We start from the raw sequence: 26,286 nt of genomic DNA, 5'->3' as shown, positions 1-26,286 counted from the left end.
ATACCAATTCTAAGAAGGATATACTGAATAAAAGTCTGCAATCTAGTCTCTTTGACATAAATGCTACTCTCTTTAAACGAAATAGACATTTTTTTGTGAGCCTATCCTAAGAAGAGATCTCGATAAGTCTAATTTCGTAAGGAAGAAACGCGGAGGTAATTCTCGAAATGAGAAACACAGGAAAAACCAAATGCTAAGATATCGTAACATCAACTTAAGGTAACTCTACAAACGTACTGATATACAATTGCACACTGGCTCTAGAAAACTAAAACATCTAGGCAGATATCATAAAATAGTAACAAAAATATTCAGGTGTGTACATGTGTTTTGGTGAGCTTAAGTGCAATTCATGAATCCTAACGGATAATCAAATTGAATAATCAAAATGATAAATGTTTGTCTAAATATTTCGGCTATCAACAAATGCTGCCGTTACTTTAAATATACAACTGAACTAAAAAAGTATGAGTCAATATACTGATATTGGATCAAAAAGATGACTGTATAATGATTAACAATACGTGCAACATAATTTCAAATAGATTTCATGATAAAAACGTTCAAAAATCTATCTTAACAAACATGATTTATGATTACGTAGTCAAGTAAAAAATGCACATAAGTAAATGGGGAATTCAAATGTAACAACTTAGAATTTTCATTGAATTACCAATGTTTGTTAGAAAACACTGGACAGTAGAACTTATCATTAAAATTAAACTTTACATGCCATCCCTTTAGGATATCCAAAACACTCTCAATAGAACGGCCATCAAGTCTCAAATGAAAGGGGTTGCACAGGCTGTACCAGTTCTCTGAGCTCTCTTAAGGAGTCCATAGTCGATGAAAAGTCTCTGAAAATATCCGTCTCCAATATCAAGTGGACACAGAACAAGTCATCTTGCTGTTCTGTGAATAGTGAAAAAATATGAATCAATGTTATCTTGACTTCTTTAATATGTATGTTATAACATGGTTCCCCTTGTGAAGTTAGCGACTACACCATATTGGGATTCCTCCCCAACAAACATTCCATCACTCATCTTTACATTGATAAAGCTGTGGACAGACTATACCCTAACAATTCAGTGTTGGTCAATGTATATACGAGGGCTATCGCCGATAAAATAAAATCGCCGACAAGTATAGTCACTGATAATTAATGTCCTGTTCGTGTATTTCTGACTGAGCTTCCTCTCTGTTAAATTGAAGGTTCGTCGTTTGATCCGGTGTTGCTATATGCTTTTCTTAATCCGCTGTGAATTAAGAAGATACCTTTTCTGTACTTCAATGTCAATGATTCAACGACGGAAAGATACAGTATTATATGGTTTTCTGTTCCCCTCTCCTACTTTGAAGCTTTGTTCTGGTGTCCGAAAGACAGTCTCTCTCACCTTATTGTGGAAACGCCGTTTTTACACCTTTACAGTCGTGAATGTGGTCAGATGATTGCATAGGCACACAGTTGATGTCAGGTTAGACATTGATGAAACCTGAAACCGCAGAAAATGTGTACGATTTACTATTCAATCATGTAAAATTATTGTCCTAAATTTGTTACAACCTAGTTTTAAACCATAGTCATAGCAATGTATTTACATATTAATAATACACAAAGACAAATTATTAGCTTACAATATTATATTATATTATATTGCAAGTTTTGACAAAAAAGCAATTTCAAGGGTTTGCGCATATCGAATAATAATGCCATTGTTTCCATTAAGCCACAAAATTAAGGTTCTCCAAATGAAGGTGTACCTCGCAACCGTCTCTTTTCCATGTACTAGTTTGCTTTCCCATGTACTTGCACATTATCTCTTTAACAGCCATCGAAAACTTCACTTCTCGTTCTGAAAATCGAATTCACAAAGCCTGTTTTAGCCAGAGCATTATGAAAATACTATACAAACGGCAACTGTAGATGAATTCATGCTGATATTATTTTCAGTGAAATCGAAATCATAATGAAGGTCGCCGGATATACGATTTGAACGTGTATGTTACTTACTCCCTGGAATAGTGAAGGTCAAATAGTAATCTCCAGTTGTCATAAAGTAGTCCTCGGGAATGAAAATGTTCGAATGGTTTCCAATGAACTGGACACCAATAGAGAACTGGTACCCACGGTACTGATTCGAATACTTGACCACATCATTGAATATATATGACGTGGCATTTCCAAAGAGCGGTTCCGAGTTTTCAAACATAATGACAACTGCATGATCCAACTTCGACACCTGGAAAGGAAATGCAAGGGAAGATAAAATGAGAGTGACATACAAATCACCAATCAAATTATATATTAAGGTTTCTGTTTAAAAGTCCAAAGCAAGGGTCTTGTAAAGGCACTCGTAAACATAAATGTCAAATCGAGTATTTGATCACCTGTCTTTCGGTTTTTAGACTAAACATAAAAAATAAACTTTTGGACGTCTAATTATATCTACCTATCTGCTTATCAACCTACCTGCCTACCTTGCAACATATTCCAATCCACCGATCCACCCACCGCCCCCCATTGTCCGAGCATCCATCCATCCGTCCATAAATCCCTCCACCCATGTATCCACATGCACGCATGCAGTACGGTTCAGTACAATACAATACAATACAATACAATACAATACAATACAATACAATACAATACAATACAATACAATACAATACAATACAATACAATACAATACAAATGATAAAACATTGTTCAGAATAGACCCACCTTGAAAACAGATCCATAGTATGTGACATCATCAATTTCAATATAGAGACTTTCAACTAACACATGTATTTCATCCGCGGGGAGGTCACTCGCAAACATAATTTGAATTTCTTCCATTGTATTATTCACTTTATGCATAGAAAAAAAGCATGATGTATCAGTGACAAAAATACAATTCGAAAATTAATGAACTATCATTTGATGGTAAAATATGAAACAAATGATGAACGTGTAGGTTTGGAATTCCAAGCGTGAATATATCAATAGTATAATTTGTTCCGGTCCTTGCTTTTAGTTAACCTATAATGCTTGCATATGAAACAGTCGATGAACTAAAATCACTTTTACCACAAATGACGATAACAATGCTGTATTAATCATGCCGTCTTATACATAGAATATCATTTACACATGTTGTTTGCATACACAGAAACTACATCAACAGTTTTGTCTGTAGTTTCTAGCATTAGTTGTCAGTAAATATGGGTGATATACGTCTGTTGTTCACACTGAATTACAGAAGAATCTCATGTCTCATTTCCGGGTGACGAATGTAAGGAGAGTTAAAATAAGCATTACATTTCATTTGCTATAAGTACCTTCTACTTCATTGCCTTCCCTGTCAGTGAACGACAATGCCAGAACGTCATTTTCCGAAGATACATGTCCACTATTATCTCTCTGCAAAGATCTCCTTTTGAGACGTTTCACCTGTGTGATATAATGATGGAGTGAACAAACACAGGTTCTGTTTCTGTTGAAGTGTGCTGACACAATAATAACACCACAGACTGTAATGTTCGACCTGATTGGGGCCCAAGCCGACAAGGCTTGTGCCCTATTGTTTCTACTGGAGTTCAGCTCTCGGGAACTTCAACTTCTGCGACTGCTTCTTCCATCACTTTTATGACGACCTAGATTTCAGAAACCGTTGCACACAGCCATTTCAAACTAGCAGAGCTAGTAGGGTCTTATAAGTACCCTTGCACCTGACCCTTCAAACTTTCATTGCTCACATGACCTGGCTGCGATATTGGTACCACCTAATTTGCATAAAATTTGACCTATCTAAAAGCTGTTAGGTAGTACTAAGACGGCGTCTGCATAATTTCAAATTCATATGCCTTCTCGTTTCTGAGATTTTCGAGCGGTTAAATTAATACTTTTCTTTAACTAATCAGTTATACAAAGTCAGTATATCCCAGGATCTACATGGACTACAGATTTGGGTTCTGGTTCGTATGAGTCAGTGTAGGACCAAAATTATTTTCACAATTTTTGGATGACCTTGAATGACCTTTGATCTACTTTCATGTACCATGGCTCCCTTTCCAAGACAGTCGCACAAAATGACTGGCAATTTCGCACAAGGATGAAACTCTAATACTGTATTTTTCATTTCGTTACCATGCCGACTGGTCACATGACCCAGTGGCAATATTCGCTTGAAACTTCTAAATCCATCTCATTTGCATTAAATTTATCAATCAAAATTCTGTTAAAAATATTTGTATACCATAGGGCAAGGCTCCCCTGTGCGAAATTTCAAAGTTATAGACTACACCATGTCAATGTTGAGAAAGAATTTCAAGTTTTATTTTCACAATTTGCAAAGACCTTTGAGCTGCCATATACCTCTGCAGCTGAGCTACTAAAGTCATTAATCATGCAAATATCTCAATCTTGGCTAGCAAATGAAGTTTGAGGTTTAAGTTTTGTATGCAGGATAAGTATGGGAAGAATTGTTTTTGAATAAATGTCACATGAACAGCCACTCCCTGTACATCATTAATTATGTACATATCTTATTCTTGGCGTGTCAATAGAGATTGAGGTCTGGTTTTCAGTATACAGTGATAAGTATTGGAGGAAAATATTTTGACACGATATCACGTCATTGCCACTTCCTGTACCTTATACATTATACATATATCTAATTATTGGCTAACAATAGAGCTAAAAGTCACAGTTCTTGGTGTAAAGTGTGGAAAAAACATTGTCCGAGAAATGTAACATGACAACTTCATGTACTTCATAAATTATGCACATACATAATTCTGGGCTTGCCAATGGAGCTAGAGGTCAGATTTTTGGTATAACGGGATGAGTGTGGCCACAAAATGTTTGACAACATTTTACACGACCGGCTACTTCCTGTACCTCATTAATTATGCGCATATCTAATTCTGGTGTTGCAAAATGAGCGAGAGGTCTGAATTTTGGTATACGTGAATAGATATCGGAACAAAGTTTTTTTTGACAAAATGTCGCATGATTAGCCACTTCCTGTACCTCAATAATTATGCACATATCTAATTCTTGGCTAGCCAATGGAGTTTGAGATCTAATTTTTTGTAAACAGGGATAATATGGAAGCAAATCTTTTGTCCTATATAACTTAATTGGAATTACCTTTGAGCTCGATTTTACAAATAAGCCTACAAATCAGCAACCAAAAATACTACTGCCTTCATATTTGGTGGGATGAAAAACTAATGGCACCATATCCTGTACCTCATTTAATATGCACATATATAGGTAGGGGCTAGCTAACAAAGTGGACTTTGAGAAGTATATACAGGCAATTTGTTTTTGCCAAAATGTCATGTGACCATGATGATCTTTGACCGCGGTATAACGAATTGCCTATACTTGCTTGGCCCCGGCAATGCTGCTTGCAGCTTTAATTCTACTTGACATCATTACACTTAACACTGTGATCGCTTTTATTTATGATGTCCATCCTGTTTCGTACAAAATTGTGCTATTACTATTGACAAAATTAAAAAAACTGACTTCATCATATAGGGGTCTTTTAGTTTTTTCGATCAATGACTATATATCAAAAACTGATGTTACCGCACTAAGACTTTAAATAACATCGTACATATAATTGCCATTCTAGAATAAATATATGTTGCCCGCCAAGCTTTAAAAATAATATATTGTATTACGGATTATTAATTTACAAAATAAACTTACTATCCTGTTCAATGAGCCCGTTTCCTCTGTTAGACTAAAATCAAGTTTGTCATTTCCAGGTAGAATAAACCCATACCCAACGCCTACTTCTACAGATGAGTTAACAAACTTGCTTGCCGAGCCACTCTCCAAATTTAACAGCAGTGATGACGTTTCAAGTAGCACGGGGCCTGTACTTGGCTCTTTGTTCAGAAGTACAAACGTTGCAAGTTTGTCTGCAGTGTTCAGCAAGGCTCGTATAAAGCCATCTGTGTCATCATCGTTGTCCTCGACTTCAGGGAATGAAGATAAAATGGCAGTAGCGACGAAGTCTATAGCATTTAACACTTCTGAAAAGAGGCATATGTTAAGAAAAGTTGATTTTGATAGTGAAATTCGCCGCGGACTTGCGATGGAAATTATTTTTCTATTCAATTTATTTTGTTTTGTCATAAAAAGTAGACTGATTGTCTACTATGGTCAACCAATACAAATCCATTATTTGGTTGACATCATTTGTAACACAGTTTTGTAAACAATGTTATAACATTAAACATGACGAACATCTGTGCATCTGCCATGATATTTATACCTGTAAAATATTTAAATAAACATACATATATTTAATATGTTATCATTGGTAGAGACCAAAATTATTAAACTAGGGTCATCGATATCTTACGCCTGATTGTGAGACGCCCATTTTCACAACGAGGACAGTTCTGACATGGACAAGTATTCTCGAACTCGATAGGGATAATTGCTTGAGCTTTTTTCCAGTACACGTGGCAAAATGCAGTCCAAAATAAATTTCAATTGCAAAATAAATTGATCGAACAAGAAGCCGATATTGACCTTACAGTGTGGATAAAATCTACGTTAAGTGCCGTGTAGAATAATAGAATTCAGGGGCCCAATATAAAACAGCATGAACTTCCTGTCACCAATTCTCTGGTAAATTGCATTCAACTTAAAATTCTTAGAGTATATGGTTTCACTCACTGTGTTCCTGTGTCATGTTCATATTATAAAGACCAGTTATAGAGTTTGATAATTCATTCAAACGTTTGACAATCTGCCGGGAAAAACGAAAATTTATCAAAAAGTGGTTTTTCCCTTTCAACAAACACAAAAGGCATAAACATGATTGGAACTATTTGGCATAATTGGATTTTAATATTTTTCAAATTTATCAAAAATGTTAGGTGCCCTACAGCTGAATGTTGCGATATTACAAAATACTCATAAAAACAAGTGTATAACTTAAAAAGAAAAGCAGGTGAGCTTACATTTGCATATCAAATAGACATTACTTCGCCACCCAATTATCCCAAATTAGTTCCAATCGTGTTCAAAGTTTTGATCTCTTCCCGCCATAAATTATCACATATTTAACATAATATCCTCCAGTGTTTCTGTAACGTTATTCAATGCCTCAGATTGACGAGTGGGGAAGTTAACCGTAGGCGTTTTTTTATTTGTGCTAGCGTTTGGGCTGAGTAAATTTGAAATGTTTTTTTTCTAAATAAGTAAAACAAAAGTAGAACAAATATACACCATAGGGAAAAATGCCAATGTTGGCGAGGTAATGAGCAATGTCATTTTATGTGACATGATCCAAACTGCAAGATATTTTCCTTGATGAACGACACTAAAATCCACTACAGTAACTGCACCACACAAACGACTTTTGCTCTCAGTGCATATGTAAGAACATTATTTCGCTGTGTGTACAGTTGATGTTACCATTAAATTATAATGTAAATAAGAATCGTCTTGATGACGTGTACTTACTTCATTTATCGAAATCTCGCCTGCCCCATTCTCTGTATCAAAAATGGGTCTGATCTTTGCTATTATTATTCGGGAGAGATGTAAAACAAAATAGAATTATAATTGTCATAAACCTCGTAATTTCTGTTCCATTCTAAAGATTTTGAAAAGTACCATGGTACATAATTTACCACTATTAGTGGTCAAATTGCATTCCCTAGTCATGTGTGTATTATTTACTTAAAGCAAATTTTCATCCGGGGAATGAACCTAGACTTTACAAAATCATGACATATTCGGACGTTTTACTAATCGTACGCAAGATCATAACCAACAAGATTTGGTTCCTTGTTGACATTTCAAGGCGCCTAAGCAAGTCCTATCTCAGCTACAATGAATCACATATCTCTAATGTGCATAGATTAAGTCACTCAAGATACATATCCGAAATTATGAAGTTTATTAAATATGCAAATAAGCAGTTAATTGTCATGTCTCCCTTTAATATCTTTTATAGCTTATTTATCTTAGTGTGATCAGCATTTGTGGCAAATCTCATCAAAACTTTTGCAGCCGAGGTCAATATATATCCGTTTTTTCTCAGTTTATTAATTATGCGAATACACAGTGAATACGAAAGCCACACTCCTTCGAAAAACTAAATAGTTCTTGCCATTCTCTATGACAATGTATGGACTAGATTTCATTTCTCTTATGTTGGCCTTTCTAGAGATATAGCATCAAAAGTCAGACGCGTAGACACACATACAGACATCGCTGCGACATCAGCTCACGCTCACGCTCGTTAAGTGTTTAATAGTAGTACACAACAACAGCAACATCACACATATGGACAAAAATCAAAGAGGGAAGGCCGATTTGTATTTCACCTAAAAATATTCATTTAGATTTCTTATGGTAGTATACTAGTAAACTTATGAACATTTCCCCCTACAAAATTTGCTATTATCTGTGCATTTATATATATAAATGATATTGAATGTTGATTTGTAGGCTTTAGTAAGTCTTTGACAAACAATAACAATGTTTTCAAAAACTTGGAATGAAGGTGAACATAACAAATATTTTCCCTTATGATGTTTGAATAGTCAATGCGATTTTTTACAACGAATTACTTCAAACCTTGCATAAAAGTGATTATACGAGAAGGTTAAAAGTACTTAATGAAAGTTCAAAGGTCAAATTAGAAATTACATGTTAATTAAGATATTATTGATGTGGACTGTGACACACAGGAAAAGCATCGATATTTTTTTTTGTGCAGTGTCATATTGAAAAACACCGGCCCTCGTCCCTATAATCTCTGTCCAGTCCCTAAGTGATATATTCTGTTATTTTCTAGAGGACACTAAGATTAGCAGGAGTCGTGGAAGGTGATTGAAAAGTAAAATCCTTAAGATATTGTAGCGCTGTGCGAATAACAAAATGAGAAATGACTCGAGCTAGCACGCTGTGGTCTTAAAAGGTTGCTTATGACCTTGTCAACTCAATGAGATTCATTACAGTTTGACAACACACAGGGTAAATAGCGATAATTGCAAATTTTGTGCACTACACTCTTTCGTGGAAAAAACATATATAAGAGTTTAAATATCAAACAGAATCACAGACACACACATGTCGGGTATTGATGAATCCCTACAATGTCACTTTGACAAGACTGGTTGTACTGTTTAATGTCTGGCACTTATTACATTAATTATGGAAATACTTTAACTCTCCTCTGATAGGAAGGCAAGGGTACGACAGTATATTGCAAGAAAATAGTCTCTTTTATTACCTTCAACAGTTACGGTAAATGAACAATTTGCCATATTGTCAGAAGGATCCGATGCCTGATAAGACACAACTGTACTGCCTATTGGAAAGTTGCTCCCAGGCTCATGGCTTCCATGTATGTGTACAGTGCCAGAATTATCAGTGGCAACAGGTAGAGGCCATGTCACTGGCGTAATAGGGATATCGATGAAGGTCGATGTCGATAGGTCCAATGGACAGTTGATAACAGGGTGCTCTGTGTCTGTAATTGGAAAAGAAAACCATTGAGGTGAAATTTTCTCAAATCACATTAGTTTAATAATACATTTTGATGACAGACTGTACATTGTTTCACAGTCATGTAACATCATATACGTGATTAATTGCCGTTTAACTGTCGTCATGCCGTTCGTTATGTTATTAGTGAGGGAAAAACATTCTCTGAGATTATTACCAGAGTGCTGTCGACAAAATTCTCTTGGAGTCACGATGTAATATATTTTATCATACAACAATGCATCAATGCTGGACAGTATGCAATACCATCATGTTTCAACTTGACAATTACCAATGAGTGAAAGTACCTCTGAAGTTCAATCCGACGCATTGAGTTTCACATTTCATGGCCTAATTACCTAAATTTGTGAGGTGTTTGTGCCCATTGTGCCCACGAATGCTCGCAATATTAAGGGGTTCTCAGCAAATTTAGTTCAGTAAGCTGTTATATATTAATTTATGAGCAAAAATCCCTAATTTCACATATTTGTTCTAATTACGTGAGCCATGGCCTCAAGAAAACTGACGCACGTCTTACTATGAACATACTTGATAGCAAAAGATATCAACTTTGACTGAAATGAAATGAGTTACGGATAGAGCTTAATTTTATGATTTACGCACACTACATGGATTTGGTCGTCACTGTGAAATCTTTAATTTTGAGAAGTTTATTTTTTTTCAAATGGGACATTGATTACTAAGATAATTGAAAAAGGACAATTCATCAAAAAGAAAAATCCGACAGAATAACAGTATGTGATGCGACATTTACATTGACAAATTATGGACAATTTGTCATCATGACCATTTGGCACACAACCATTACAGTAGTATTTTGACCTTGGCTGGTGCCAATGAATCCTACATATGGAGCCTCATCACAGTCATTTCACTGACAAGGCTTTCCCGACTTGTCCCTGAAGAACGCCTCTGTGTTTATTTCCGTTTTTCACCAGTGTTAACAATAATTTATAAATACAGTATCAGCAAGCAGTTTCAGAAAAATCCATCAATTTTCCAATGCATTGTACACTAGTGAATGTTTTGCCCTTACTTAATAGCGGCCCTTGCGGGACAACTACAAAAGCCGTCCAAATTATGACTGCTTGACAAACCAAAAGGTAAACACAACCAATATCTTAATCTTGGGTTAACAAAAAATTTAAATTGAATGTGAATATTTGCATAAAAAATGATTTTGAGCAAAATACGCTGTGTTGGGTGCAGCGCCCCGTAAAGTAAATTAATGTAGCATGCTGTACGTGAAACATAAACTGATTGACGCATTTCTAAAGGGTTGTTGCACGTGTTTATTAGCTCTCATTTGTTTATACTTTCAAGTATTTTACCTCTGCCCTACTTGAAGGGGTTTTCCTCAACGAATTCCCGATGATAGAGTATTAGGCTGCTACCAGTTAGATCTGTTTTGCTTTTTCGCATTCTTTCACACCCATCTTATCCCAGGTACATTTGTACAAGTATTCATTCAGGTACAAGTATTCATTATATTAGCCACCTTTCAGACGTGATATAAGTGAGTTGAAGCGAACCCTAAAAAATGTAACAGATTTTCCAAATATTTTCTTTATTTTGGTTTACTATCTCGCTATTGACAGTTACTCAAAATTATACACAAGACCGATGGCCCCATAATATTTTACTTTACTACAGGCATTGATGCATGAGCACTTATGTGTATACTTTTACTGCAGTGATAAAATATAGATAATTTATGCTACAATTTAACGAAATCAAATAACATGATACGACTAAACCTCGGTAAGGGACTTTTGTTAAGAAATACATTTTGCCCTCAGCAGGGAATAGTTCTCAATAACTAACCCATCAGGAAAATAGATCATCTCAGAAAAAGCTTGTATCTTCATTTTAATTGTCTTGTTGCTGATCGACAAGTATTGTAATTATTTCATGGAAACTGTGCTCACCCAAAGATTTTACCTATTTTTATGACTTTAAAAGGTTGTTTATCGTTATGTATTCCATTTTATATTATTTTATCAGTAAATACGGATAATACTGAATAAAACTGAAAATATTAATGAAATAAAACGAACAAAGAGACAAACAATTCAGTTGATTTATGTCACCCTTTCAGCAAGGTAGCTGATAACAACATGCATAAGCTTACAGATCCATACGGCACACTCTATATGTGTATGTGAATACAATGAAAGCAAAATGTGCCTTTTGTTCGCCTTGCAATCTACTTCATGTTCACTACACTTTCAGATCACGAACGTGAGATTTTCCTAACACCGCGGGTCATATTTCATGTTTCCTGCACTGCAATGAAATCTTATAATCTTAACAATGTCTTAAACACAATATAGATGTATCTATCTTGCATCTTGATTCCGCCTTCAAGATTTCCGATGGCGACAATTCTCTGTTGTACACCTGCATACACGATATTTTGGCTCCCAAATATCTAGTTTCACCGATACGTACACCCATCCTGACTTCATAATTTGTTGAAAGCTCAATTCTACCAATATCTTTCGATTTTTTCATCTGATCCATTACCCACAACTTGGCATGCCCGGTATTGTTGTTGTAACTGGCTCCGATGAAATTCCACTTGTTCTCCTCCAAAGCGTCTGCTATAAATAGGTGCTCAGTATCTGCTAGAGTGTTTCGTACAGGGAAATGCGCAAAGTGTTCTTTATTACCACCCTGCATGTGGACTCCATAACCGTCTCGTTTAAAGTTGAAAGTTGGCCCTAACGTTCCTTGGGGGTAGGTGTACATCAGCATGTGTATAGAGTGTTTTGTGTCGTACGCACCGTTGTTTGGGAATTCAATGTACGAGGTAGCGTTGCCCGTGAACTGATAAGCCCCAGCTAGAGTGCCTTTAGCATCAGAAACAAGAACAGCGCCACCACCATTGGTGCCGTGATTACCGTTACCGGAAACATCGCTGAGCAAGTCATCCTTGTCGAGTGGCCAAAATGCAACCTCTCCCGGTACTGCTGCAAATGCGACAAAATAAAAAGTAATTAATCGAAGTGTATTTCAAAAGCAAGTATATATCCTACAAAATGTATAAATATACACCATATGCATGCGTGCATATTCATGTGGGAAAGGTAGGTACATCCATGTGCACATACATCGTGCACATATATGCATACATACATGCATGCGAGTGTGCAAGGGTGCGTATTTAGTGAGTGCGTACTAAAACGTGCACCCATCCATCCATCCATCTACCGACATACACACAAACGCAAACTATTCAATATTTTCCGTGGCTAAACTTTCCTTATCAGACCATTCATAGGTACATTTTGCTGTAATACGTTTCGTGACAAACAATAGTTAATAATACTTTCCGTAACATTACAAGCCAGAGTATAAATGATGGTTAAAATTACAGGGATTTTCCCTTTTGATTTTAATAGCCAATTGTACTGCAAAAAGTTTAGTAGAATTATTTATTGTGAAATGCGATCTCTTTTTTAATGGAAATACTTGAAACCTAAGAAAACCTTATTGGTAAGATTAAAAGAATTCACTGAAAGTTCAAAGGTTAAATTTGAAATTATATGTTAATGAAAATATTATTGATATGGACGGTGTTACGCTGGGTTGGATTATTGGGTGATCGTGACTGCGAATTATTAAGCCAATCATACGCCTGAATTGGGGAAAATAACTGTTTTGAAAAGTAAAAGATCAGGTACAGTGTATTTATTTGTATGATCAGAGAAGGTGCGGCAATCGACACATCCCTTGATGTTGTGAGTTAGAGTATAACGACTTTTACTTCACAGTCAAGAAACCCTTGTGTGCTAAACACTAAAACTCCGAACTCAAACGACATTTACACTGCACCCCTTCGATCGACACGCGTACTATATCGATTTTGGCGTATTGATGTAATACAATATTACAACAATACTCGTCTGTCCCTGCTCATTATATTAGCGTGTTGGTATAGGGACTAACAATGACGATAAATGCTATGATTTTTGCCGGCATCCTATAACTTCACTTTTCTTTCCTGTAACGGATTCAGAATTTACGGTACACAGATGTACGAAGTATAGTGCAGCCCTTCATTCTCACGTGTTCAAACTGTCACTTTACTTAAGTAGTCGGACTACATTAATTTGTATACATGATTAATCGAATAGCTATATTGCTGCATGACAAACGCCGATCAATCGCATTACTATAGAAATCGAGCATTGAGAAATTGCCGACGACATGGATGGCTTACGTTGCGTCTCCACTCACGGAAACTAACACATAATTTCTGATCGAACAGTTTTGCCTGACCTATTGTTAGGTCAATAGCTCTTTGAGTTTGAAAACCTGAAATATAAAACTGCGTCCGAAAAATTAACAAGACATTCAATACTACTAAAATTAAATCGCGAAACGCCAGTTAATGGTACCGTAAAACCTTAAAAGGACTGTCGTAAAGTTTTTGCGACATTGGGACAGACAGCGCTGAACGACAGTTTATTTTGCATGTCTGTCGTTAAATTGCACATATCCAAACAATTTGCAGTCCTTCTCTCGGCCTCCGAGAGTATACATGACTATCGACATACCTGTTATGACAAGTTCGCTTTGTTTTATGAAATATAAGCTTGTTATCACGTCGATAGATCGCGGTAGCAATCGGCCTTGTGAATTTTGGTCGAAGAACAACGATCAAGCAGGATGTCTGTGGGGCTAGAAAGTGCACGTCGCACGATTGAGCTGCCGTGTTATTATATGTAGTATGTTTTTGATGAACAATATTGGTGCTCTCTGTACTATTTCAAGCCAAAATATTAATGAATATAAACATTACAGCTTTTCCATTTTGAGATCACATACGAAAAGTTTGGAAACAAGATGACTTCCCTCGTCTTTCAGGAAAACGGAACACAATGTAAATGTTTGTATAAAGGGGGATTTGGTTTAAATTTTGGCAAATCCAGTATGTTTTGTTCTGTGTATTGACTGCAGTTTCTTGTTCTACTCCCCACAGCATGCTTGAATAACAAAATTCTGTCTGGCAAATACTCAGCATATACAAGTGCAAAGCCGTACCATTTTTATTGATGATAAATGGATTTTAGTCCAAAATAGAATTCAATTTTCAACAATAACAATGCTGACTGTACACATATGACTGTGCTAGATTTTTCATCACGCTTCAGGGAGTTGCCCACTCTGCAGGGAGTGAAACAAGTCTGCAGTGGATACACAAAACAAAACCACGCCAAACGTTATAGCTTAAAATTACAAACGTAACACAGCAGATATTTCATATCAATCAGAGACAGTTTTGTTTTGAGGCCCCCTTTAATTCCCCACATCCTTTCAATCGCCCCCAAAATATCCTTGATATTGTCAAGTACCCTATCAATGCTCTGCACCCTTCAGAGATGTTTGTGAATGCAGTCTAAATTATTCAAATAGGTTTGAATATGAATAAAAATACGTTTTTGTTGCTTACTTGTAGTTTAGTGTTTAGGTTTGTCTATGTGTTGTCATTGTGAAGGTATCATGATGTGCTCTGCTTGTCGAAATCATTGGTAAAAGATCAAAAATAAGAAACATGCGAGCAAATTGTGTTTAATAACATTTACCTTCATTTATCTTTGCTACAACAAAAAAACCCGCCTTTTAATGTATTTGATAGGCCCTGGCTTTTTTCGATTTTCTGACACGGGCTTCTATTTATGGTCATGTGTACATGTTACATTTTTTCCCCAAATTTCTAAATTGTCGCCCAGGATTCTTTATCAGAAAAGTTAAACTCCCGTATAAGTTGAAATTCTGAGCACCCGCCTAATACTTTTACACATGGACCATTCCCCTTAGCCTCCGAGTCTATAGTTCTTGACAGAAAACTCCCAGTACCCTACTCATTGGCAGCCAACAGCCAAATTCTAATGTAGGCTTAACATGCAAAGTTATTCAAAGTTGACCACTTAGCCAAAAATATTATACCAGCTACGATGAAAATGCCTTCACCAGGAGAAACCGCCTTCGAAGAGACTTTTGTTTGTGTACAGCTAAGCTATGTGTCACAATTTACTGTACTTCGTCCTACAGCTCAACGGAAATATAATGTAGCAGCACATGATATATTTATTGAAAAAGATGATGTCATGTTACTCAGATATTGAATTACCAAGATAGGTAACGTTGTGCTTTTGGCCATAAATCATAAACAGCGTGATGCAAGGAGAAATATAGGATACACTCAATGTATTGTTCTCACATAAACGTTGATTTAATGACATTCTTCCCTAATATATTTCTTCGTACAGTAAAAGAAATTACGAAGACGTAAGAACCGTGTCACCTCGAGTCGAAGACGAGAAGTGACTTGGATATTTCCTCACGAGTATTTTCCGAGCTGAACGATGAAAAATATTAGGGAATAGTATACTCATCTGACGCATACGCCAATAATTCATTATTTTTTTGAAAGTTAAAAGAGTTTTCGTCAACAATTCTGCGTTTAAACTTCAGAACTACTTTTGAATAATATTGATACCCCGAGGGGAGTTGTCAATCATATGAACTGTCGTTGGTCGCGTGAGTAATGACAGAGAAACACGGCGCTTATAGAGTGTAAAAGTGTACGGAACAAATACCTGGTAACCTCACACAACATGTACCCTCCGCAAAGTTATAAACGATTTAAAATATATTATAGGCCTAGAAATTTAACATAGACAAAGATACATCGTTATCGAGAACAAAAATCGACCGAATCGCGGCATGAATACCGTGTTACGTCGCGTCAACCCAACCGACTGTTCCCTGGTTGCAACACTAAACCACTGGCCTTGCGACCAGCGTCGGGTTCATTGTTTTGACGTATTTTCTGTTCCGACACAACCTTAGCTTGTGGTTGATTAACACAATTAAATGTCTTTTTGACGTTAAAGATACAACATTGTTACATATTCAATTTAACCCTGACATAGGCAATTATTTGTGTTGACTTACTTTGACAAGGGCTGGAGATCGATTAAAATTAAGTGCCTTGGGTAAAACTTACGGACATGAGTTCTTTTATCTGATTCTGAACGGTAAACTGATATTTGACGTCGCCCTTTAGGGCGGATTGTTCAAGTTGCCATTGCAATACTTTGAACGAAACGAGCCTTGCGAAAAATCAAAATGTAAAATCCCTATATTTCAAAAGCATATAATTTGAACCACACAATCTTTTATTCTGTCAGCCCAACTAAGGAGGTTAACATAAAATAAAACGTTTATCTACTGTGTCATTTCACAATATAGATTTGATTTATTATTTGTTTTACACAAGCTCTAAAAGCAACTTGAAACTGAACGAGGGTCTGTTTGGGAAACCACTTAACCAACTCGTAACAATTAGTTGTCGAATACTTACCTTCATTCGCTTCAACGGAGAAAATCTAAAAAGAAAAAAAAAAAGAAAAAAAAATACAAATTTTCCAAGATGACAGACTGAACTTGTTCGATAAAAATAGAGCGAAGATGACTCTTTGTTATGATAGCACCACAAGCGCAGGATAATTTTATTTCGTTAACTTAGGTAGATAGCGCCTGGGACAGACATTCCGATTCTCAAACTTTTACAATATTCGATCTACCACTTGTAGGTGCTCATTTAGAATCTTATGGTGTAAATAATGTAAACAACGAAGAAGGTTAAGGATGATCCGGCAACTTGCAATCAGCAGAATATGGTAATCTAAACAGATTTTTAGACGCAAATATGCTAATATATGGCATAATCGCAAACATCTAGCGGAAACGAAAATAATCCGCCTTAGTTATTGCGCCCTGAAACTGTCAAACTTTCCAGTAAACAGCATTTTAAATAGGAAAATACAGTATGGTGAAAAGCAGTATGGTATTTTTCCTACATAGAAACTAATATTCTTAGACTATCAATTAGGCACTTTTGTTACAATTTTGTCGATTGATTCCTCTTTGAAGGACTTGACAGTATGAATGATATTTGCAGCATGGAAAAATATTAATGTAAACAATAGTTTCTCTCTTTTAAAAATATGAAAAAACGATTATTCCAATTGTTGAAATGAGAAAAAACACGGTGTAAGATTGCATATGATGTAAACATTTTTCCATAAATACAGTTGTTAGCAAATAAACAAATGGTGAAAAGTTCATTTATTCTCTAGCCTTCAAAACGAGTTTACGAGTAACATAAAAACTACAGTATTGGAGCGACTGAAAAAAGTATACGATGAATCATTTTCCCTTACGTACTTATGTAAATACTCGAAGATAGACTCACTGTTCACTCAGCGTGTTATCTCAGCATATCTTGAATTATTTTCCTGATCTATCAATTGTTAAGGTCTAAGTACTCTTGGAAGTAAAACTTTCACTGTTTCTTTGTTGTAAATATTTAAAAACGATGCTATTACATTCTTGATAGTTTAATGTCAAGTTTATGATCCGAAACTTCAAAGTGGTGAATTTACGTCACCGTGTCTTTAATTCCAAGCAAGGTCCAAGAAATGTGTTTCAAACAACGGTAAAAACAATTACTGTTCATAATAATTGAACACAGGACTGTTTGATACAATCAAGTTCCGTTACTATCACAATCTTATTTTACTGAAAATCGAGCATTTAATTTTTCTCCATAGAGTGAACACAGGAATGGTAGCCCTTTTGAATGTCAACTGTCGGTAAATCTCGGCTATTTTGTCTCTCTATAGCAAAATGTGCACGGTTATCCCCGATAGTTATTATTGATTTGAAAGTGAATGGCCGAAAGATTCCTTGAAGAAAATTTGAGCGAAAGAGTTAAGTGTTTTAATTTCGAGGCGCATACCACCTTGAGACAACGAATGCTGCATCGTACAAAACCAGCGAAGTGATGTATTTCTGTTCGATGTGCCTAAAAGCTATTAAAAAAGTTCTCGTTTTCTCATTTATCTTTCTGCTCTCGTCACTGTTACCGGAATATTACCTTCTAGTCACATATTTTGAGAGCGAATGATGTTCATACATGTAATATAGCACGGCCATTCCGTCAACTATAGTCTATATGTTGACATTAAAACTTTCCAGGCAGTGCAACAGTCAACCATAACCACAGTTCACTTTTACGTTGATTAGTTTGGCAATACATTTCATGACACATTCAGGAAACAGTCGTTGAAATATGGCCGGGAAACCGTTCCTATCGCCTCAATAACAAATACACATGGCTCTGTAACCGCGAAGAGACTAACTTCAATATGTGATGTGATGTTAGGAGATGAAAAAATTCACTGACGGTAGCTATAACCTTGCACTCATATGATCTTAAAGCTACATTCTAACATATTGAACATACAATTAAAATAATATTAAATCTTACCTGCAAAAGCGTTGCAATCAGTATTATAAGCTGCTTAATCATTATGGCCACTGAACGGACATGATCTATGATACCAGTTAAACTGTAATTTTGAAATGAAGGAGTTTTCTAAATGTTTCCATCAGATATCCGTCATGAATCAATGGCTCAGTAACTATGCAACCAATCGTATTTACATTGCATTGTAATTAGGTATGTGTCTCTTTAAAGTTTTCTTAATGATTGATGACAGGTAAGCATTGATAGCAAACTCATTTCCTTGAGTTATCATTTATAATGAAACGACAGATCGAAAATCCTTGGTGATATATGTAGATTTTGCCGAAAAAGTTCGTGAAGCGGGCACGATCCGCCTTATCATGGACGATAGTTAGCTCTAGACGCTACCTTTTCAGCAAAACCTAGAACCAGGTTATATATGTCGAAAGGTGATCGAATGCTTTCCTTTTTCCCTCATTGGCAAAATGACACAAGTAATCACTGACCTAAAATCCGGCAATTTAACATGTGACTTTAGTTTTGTAGCATCTTTCAGTAAAATGACTACATTACAACGGATAATGAAACAGTACTACAACAATAAAAATAATTAAAAGCAATATAAGATATCAACGAGCACCAAATCCATCAGTGGGCCACACTAGTGACTACGTAGCTAATTAAGCATATGGGGGAAATATTTATCGTACATCATTATAAAAATTGAATGCGATAATTGATGATGACAGTGAAAACAGTGGTCTCGGCAGATATCCGATATCCAGACATCCAAAGCAAGTCCTATAGGTGTACTTACGGAGGCCAAAGTAGGTGATTATTACGGCCTGAGGGTCAGAGGATTATCTCGAAAATCATAAATCGTTGTGTAGGCTGGTATTTTCTAACAGCTTAAGCTGGAAACCTAAAGATTGTCACAAGCCGCCACGATATCTGTTTTGTGCGTATCCGTCCGTCGGCCTGTCCATTCGTCCATAGAAAGAATTTGTTAACGTCACAAACTAAAACCAGAGGCCGTGGAATTTGGTACATAGCATCATCATGGGAAGATTAGATTAGAATTTTAGTGGATGTTGTCTGCATTTTCAACAATAATTTGCAATTGTGTCAAATAGGTTTTTGTGCACTGGGCTCTACTGCCGTTTGAAGATTTACTCAACCAAACATACGTAAGAAGGCAGACACTCAAAGTATGACGTTAAACTCGGCCAATAGTCATTTTTATTCAGTGTAATCATACATTACCAGGTCTATGGGACATTTGTGATTTACAAAGATAAAGTGACCATCCAGGACCACTCATAGTTAGTGGTAGTACCAAGTGTCCGAAATAGGTAAGCTTACCCTGCTCACATGGTACACCCTGTCAGAATTGTCCCAAAGTTGTCTAAATACTGTATGAAGTGCTACAGCATATGGATCACTGCAATACTTCAAAGCCGGGAATGCTGTCGCTAACACTTGAGTGATCGAGGTGTCGTATTTGGCCACAATGTTGTCATATCGACCATAGAACTTTTTAGCTCTGCTGTCAGGGACGCGGAGATTATCAAATAGGCTGATATTCCGTCGTTGTCCGTCGTCGTCGTCCGTCCGTCCGTCGTCCGTCAACAATTGTCTTTTCCTTTGAAACGGCAAGTCCGATGGCATCGAAATTTTATATGCAGTTCACCTGGGCAGACCTTACTTAAGTTTGTTCAAATTGTGGTGAAATTTGCATATTAGTATTTTTGGAGCATATTTTGCTGTTTTTGGTAAAAAGTCTTTTACTCTGTAGTGCTTTGAAATTTTATATGCGATTAATTTTGGATGACTTCAGTAAGATTTGTTCAAATTGTGGTGAAATTTGCATGTTTGTATTTCGAAGGCAATTTTTGTCATTTTTGGTCAAAAAACCTTTCAAAATCTTTTTCTTCAAAACTGCAGGTCAGATAGGGATGATCTATTTCAGATTTGTTCAAATTGTGCAGAAATATGCAAATTTGTATTTTAAGGCAATCTTAGCTGGCATTTGGTATATGTATCTATACCAAAGAGAACTTATCGTATAAGGTGAATCAGTTCACTTGCATCCCATTTGTCTGTCTGTCTGTCTGTCTGTCTGTCTGTCTGTATGTCTGTATGTCTGTATGTATGTATGTATGTATGTATGTTCGTCAACGTAAAAACTCCTAAACTGCAGTACCTACTGTCTTAGTATTTGGCGTACAGGTGCACCTAGGGGAGGAAATGTGAATTTGTTCAAATGAACTTGTCAATGTCAAAACTATGCAAATGTTGGGGAAATAGGAAAATCTTTTAAATTGCTAAAACTGTAACCGTTGGTCGGATTGGGTTGAAACTTGGCATGCACATTCCTTAAGGTATTCTTAATTAGGTCTGTACAAATTAGGACAATTTTCCCGATTTTTGGTCAATTGGTTATCCAAAAACTACTGATCTGATAGCTTTAATATTTGGTATACAGGTCCCTAAGATTGATCAAATCTGATGAAATCTGCAATTTTGTATTTTGGGGGCAATTTTTCTTATTTTTGGTTAACAACTTGTTTCTAAAAATTACTTGTCTGATTGCTTTTTTTATTTGGTATACAGGTTCATAGGGTTAATTTTCATATGATATATATTGAAATAAGGTTGAAATAGGCAATTTTGTATTTTGGGGGCAATTTTTGCTATTTTGGCCAATAAATTTGTTTCTCTAAAATCGTCTTGTCTGATAGACAAGACATGGTAGACATTTGGTTGACATGTTCCTGCAGATGATTTCAATTAAATGAGTCTGCTGTACAGTATTGATTTGAAATTTTGTTTGTAAATCCCTACAAATGTTCTCCTACATATATATATATAACCATTACAGAATGAGATAAACAATTGCAATATTTTATTTTTCTTTGTTTTTGTTGGAAAAAATATTTTTATAACAACCACTTCCAATGCTGGTTTGAAATTTAGCATCAAGGTAACAATGAGTAGTAGTACCATAACTTATTCAGATTTTGTTGATATGAACAAAATCAAAAATGTTGAGAAGATATTTTCTTAATTTTTCCAAGTTTTATACCTGCAGAAACCTAGAGTACATGATGCGGTGATTTAGTTATTAGGTAAATTGTTTTGTAGTTGAAATGCAGTAAAAAGGTCTTTAGAAAGCAAAGGTGAAGGTGATTTTAGCTGGTTTGGTCTCCAACAAATATAGTCCATAATTTTTGCAATATTGAAGAGTATCTAGGTTGTAAAAATTCAATTCCTGCCCCCTGGCCATGGAAGAAAACAATGTTTACCTTTCCCAGTAGGGTTTCTGAGTTAATGGTTGTATATAGGAATGTTAAATTTATTCTACATGCCTAATAGGACAGGTATGGGATCAATAATTAAAAAGTGTAGACTGGTATTGGACAACTTAGGAGCGATGAAGTAAATCTAGGGACTGAAGCAGAGACCATTTAGTAAACAAATTTTTGTTTTGTTTTTCTACAGAGTATGAGCTACGCATATTTTTTAAGTTTCTCTCCGCATAAACGTTATAAGCCGGATGTACAACATAGGACCAAGACCTGAAGGTACCTATCAAGATATTCTTGTTCCACTTTGTCTAGCTGGACCACTTACATCGAAGAAGATGCTTATAGAACTTGTAATTTACGTAACCAGAAGAGACATATTTGTAAGTCATTCAACTGAATTTTTCAAAGAGGAAGTCATCGGTCCCGCTATGAATAACTGTATAGCCCAAACATGCGTCATTGACAACAGCAGCCCAAACTTGCTTAGTTGTGTACACTACATGTTGTCGAGTTTCAGTTTATGATCACCTGACTTCTGATGCTAATGTAGTTCTACAACAGATCAGATCATTCTGCTATTTTTATGTCACCTATGCAGATAGACGAATGCTACAACAGATGGAGGTAGCCAGGCAGCAAAATCTGTATTGGCCTTGATAATCCATAGAGGTTCCGGTTGACTCCTCGGTAGAGCTCAGTATTGATCTGAAGGATGATTTGATTTTAACCACTGAAACACAATAGATACCATGTCTTATAGCCTTCATTTTGAGAGCTAGGACTGCCCTTTTGAGTGATGGCCGAATTCCTGCTAAACAAGAGAAAGAGAGTGGGATATTTTAGAACTAATATAAAAGATGACAATTGAGACTACGTCAATGAGCCAACTGGAACCAAAAGAAACAATGTGGGCTTACGTCAATGAGCCAACTGGAACCAAAATAAACAATGTGGGCTCCGTCAGCGGCACAGCAGATAAAAAAATATTATATTAAAGAAGCAAAGACATCCAATTTAGATTGCAGTCGATAAGAAATCGGCAGAAACAGTTGCCAACAGAAATTACAGAACAAACGGCAGAGAACTGGAAACTGCAGAGACCAAGCCCCGACGGGCACCGGTGACTCTGTCAGAGACTGCGCAGAAAAGAGTTTGTACGATAATTCTAAGCAGCTGCTCTACATTCTCATTTATATGGTACGTCCTACCAAGGCCCAAATTAAATCTCTAAAATCAATAAAGGAATATTACCAAAACGGCAATATTTCAGGTAATTTTATGTTCCATGCGTCAGCAAATATTTTATTTATCAATTTTGAGGGTGGGTTCTAAAGCGCTGTGTGAAAAAATTCACTGCCTTATTTTTTTCGAAAATTGCATTTTCCCCATAGAGTTAAAACAGGGCTGGCGGCCAGTTGAAATTTCAAATATCGGTAAATGTTTGGAAATTTGCCACGCTTGTATCAAACTTTGCAAGGTGACACCTGATTCGTATTCTTTTTTTTGCTAAAGTTTGCGAAAGTTTGAGAAAGGTTTAACGCCTTTCAATGTCGAGGCGCACAATAACTTACGTTTCTGAATACAATAGTTAAAAACATGGTAACGTGTTTGACGCCTTAGGCAGTAAGATTTATTTGTGCGAGAAGTTCACTAGATGATAAATTGCAGTAAATTTCCCTAATTAATCCGGCAGTTTAATCCTCGGGGTTGAAACTTTAGTAGATGTGCCCACACAATTCATTATTAAAGACATACCATTAGTAAATTGGATTTTGTGGTGTGTTGACAACGGCTGCACAGTTCATAAATACTGGTGAGGACGGGCCTGGAGGCATTCAGGGGAACTGAAAGTTCCCGGGCTAGTCTATGTGGACTTGAAATTGTTGGTCTGCGTCGAGAGGGAGGGGTATAAAATATTTTGGTTCCCTTTTATTTTTCACACTTCGAGATTGCATTTTTTGGGATGCAACTCAACAAAAAACGAATAAAATTTTAATGCCATCCAATAGTTCTAATGTTAAAATAATTAAGCAAAATCTAGAACCATTTTGTTATATTTCGTGATACACAAAAAAGATTATAACTCATTGAATGTAATGGTACATTTAATTCTTTTTCGATTGGCTACCTGTAAGTGTCATTTCACAGTGAATACATTGTCCAAAGTGTACAACACAGATGAGATGATCAGTAGGTGTGTTAACGCTGACATGAATTTTTTGTCCCCACAGACACCGTCCGGGGGACTTATAGGTTTGGTCATGTCATGCGTCCGTCCGTCCGATAACGCAAATATCTTAGAGATGCCTGCACTGATTTCATTCAAACTTGGTACAAGGATTATCCCTTATGTCATACATGCACGTCGTTTTATTTTTTGATACAGTCCAGTATGGCTGGACAGCGGCCATTTTATAACGATTCTTTCACGTACGGAGCCATAACCCAGGCACATCTCAACCGATTTTATTGTAAGCTGGTACAAGGACATCAACCTATGTCATACATGTGCACGCCAATTTTTTGCGTTTTTTTTTGTCATTTCATCAAATATGGCTGCATGGCCGCCATTTTGTTACAATTTTTTTCATGTCAAGAGCCATAACTCAGGCACATCTCGACCGATTTTATTAAAAGTTGGTACAAGGACATTGACCTATGTCATACATATGCACGTGGTTTTTTTACAGTAAGATCAGATACGTTGTTGCGTGGCGGCCATTATATTATGATTTTTTATGTCCGCAGCATCCGATTTTTTTCAAGGTTGGTACAAGGTCATTGACTATTGTAATATATATGCATGTCAATTGGTTTCACAATCCGAAGCTATATGGTTGCCTGGCGGACATTTTATTATGACTTGTTCTTGTCCAGTGCCATAACTCAGATATTTATCAACCGATTTTATTCAAAGTTGGTAGAGGACATTGACCTATATCATAAGTATGCATGTCTATTGGTTTCACAGTCCAATGCAAAATGGCTGCCTGGTGACCATTTTGATACGTTTTTTATGTACAGAGCCATAACTCAGACAATTTGCACCAATATTATTCAAAGAAGTGTACACGGACATTGACCTATGTCATAAATATACATATCAATTTGTTCCACGACATATAGAACTATCGTGTCAACTACTCAATTCTCGTAATTAGGCTTATATGTCAAATAATGCTGCATCAAAGTTCATGAAACTTGGTACAGATGTTAAGCTCACATTGTTTTAACAGTGTCATATTAATGAATTTGCAATTGCACATGTAATGAACTTTCCTAATTAGAGTGATATGTCCACAAATACTGCATCAAATTTGATGAATCATTTGCATCATTCTACATTTGCAATATTGTTTGCTTAAGTCTGTATAATAATAAAATTGTAGCTGATGTTATACTTTTGCATTAATTTTTTGATATCTGCTAGATTAGAAGCATCATATTTAAAAGAAAGAAAAGAGATGGGGTTGCTTTTTTACAAAACGTCTAGTGGAAAGTCATTGTTTTTACGAAATTAACATTCAATCAATAAATTAAATCATTTCTTTCAACTTCACGCAGTTAATGACATTTTACATTCTCGTTGTGTAAAAATCGTGAACAGTAAAGTTTCTAGATTAAAGTAAAAAATGTATGGCTGACTGGATTTTTTTTCTATTTGTCACCGCATTTGGCATTGATATACCAACAATGTCAGAGATTGAAGTTTTATTTGATGTAATATTTAAAAACTGACATTATTGTCGATTATGTTTAATTTTACAAGTAGCATCTATGTCATGTATGTCTTGTACTTTTTATAATTTTCTTTTTTGGAAGTCACCGTGCTCAGATTTTCAATAGTTGGCAAAGTGTAACTTTATTTTTTCACATATTACTTAAAGATCGGGCAATCTCATGAAAGGTGCAGCCTTGAAAAGCCTAGTGGCCACGCAACAATAATCCAAATATTATTGCAAACTCTGAACAGTGTAGTTCCATGTGCTATTATACCCACGCGACCGTTCTTGACCTGCTCCACTTATGCGTAAATTCAAATAATTCACTTTTCTCTCACAAGTAGTGACATTTACACAAAAATATACTTCAGTCATCATTTGTATCATATACACGGC

At 36.0% G+C, this 26,286-nt stretch overlaps 1 long non-coding RNA gene across 1 annotated transcript; it reads right to left on the bottom strand.

Moving 5' to 3' along the window:
- Positions 1–1,397: 1,397 nt before the first annotated feature.
- Positions 1,398–2,196, bottom strand: LOC139147096 (uncharacterized). The gene is made up of 3 exons (XR_011555634.1): positions 2,015–2,196; positions 1,765–1,856; positions 1,398–1,496 (listed from the first exon to the last, which is right to left on the bottom strand). It is a non-coding gene; the product is annotated as an uncharacterized lncRNA (long non-coding RNA).
- Between the last annotated feature and the right edge of the window lie 24,090 nt (positions 2,197–26,286).

The sequence above is a fragment of the Ptychodera flava genome, chromosome 2, assembly GCF_041260155.1.
Source record: "Ptychodera flava strain L36383 chromosome 2, AS_Pfla_20210202, whole genome shotgun sequence".
NCBI lineage: Eukaryota > Metazoa > Hemichordata > Enteropneusta > Ptychoderidae > Ptychodera > Ptychodera flava.
This window is presented reverse-complemented; position numbering and strand designations above follow the sequence as displayed.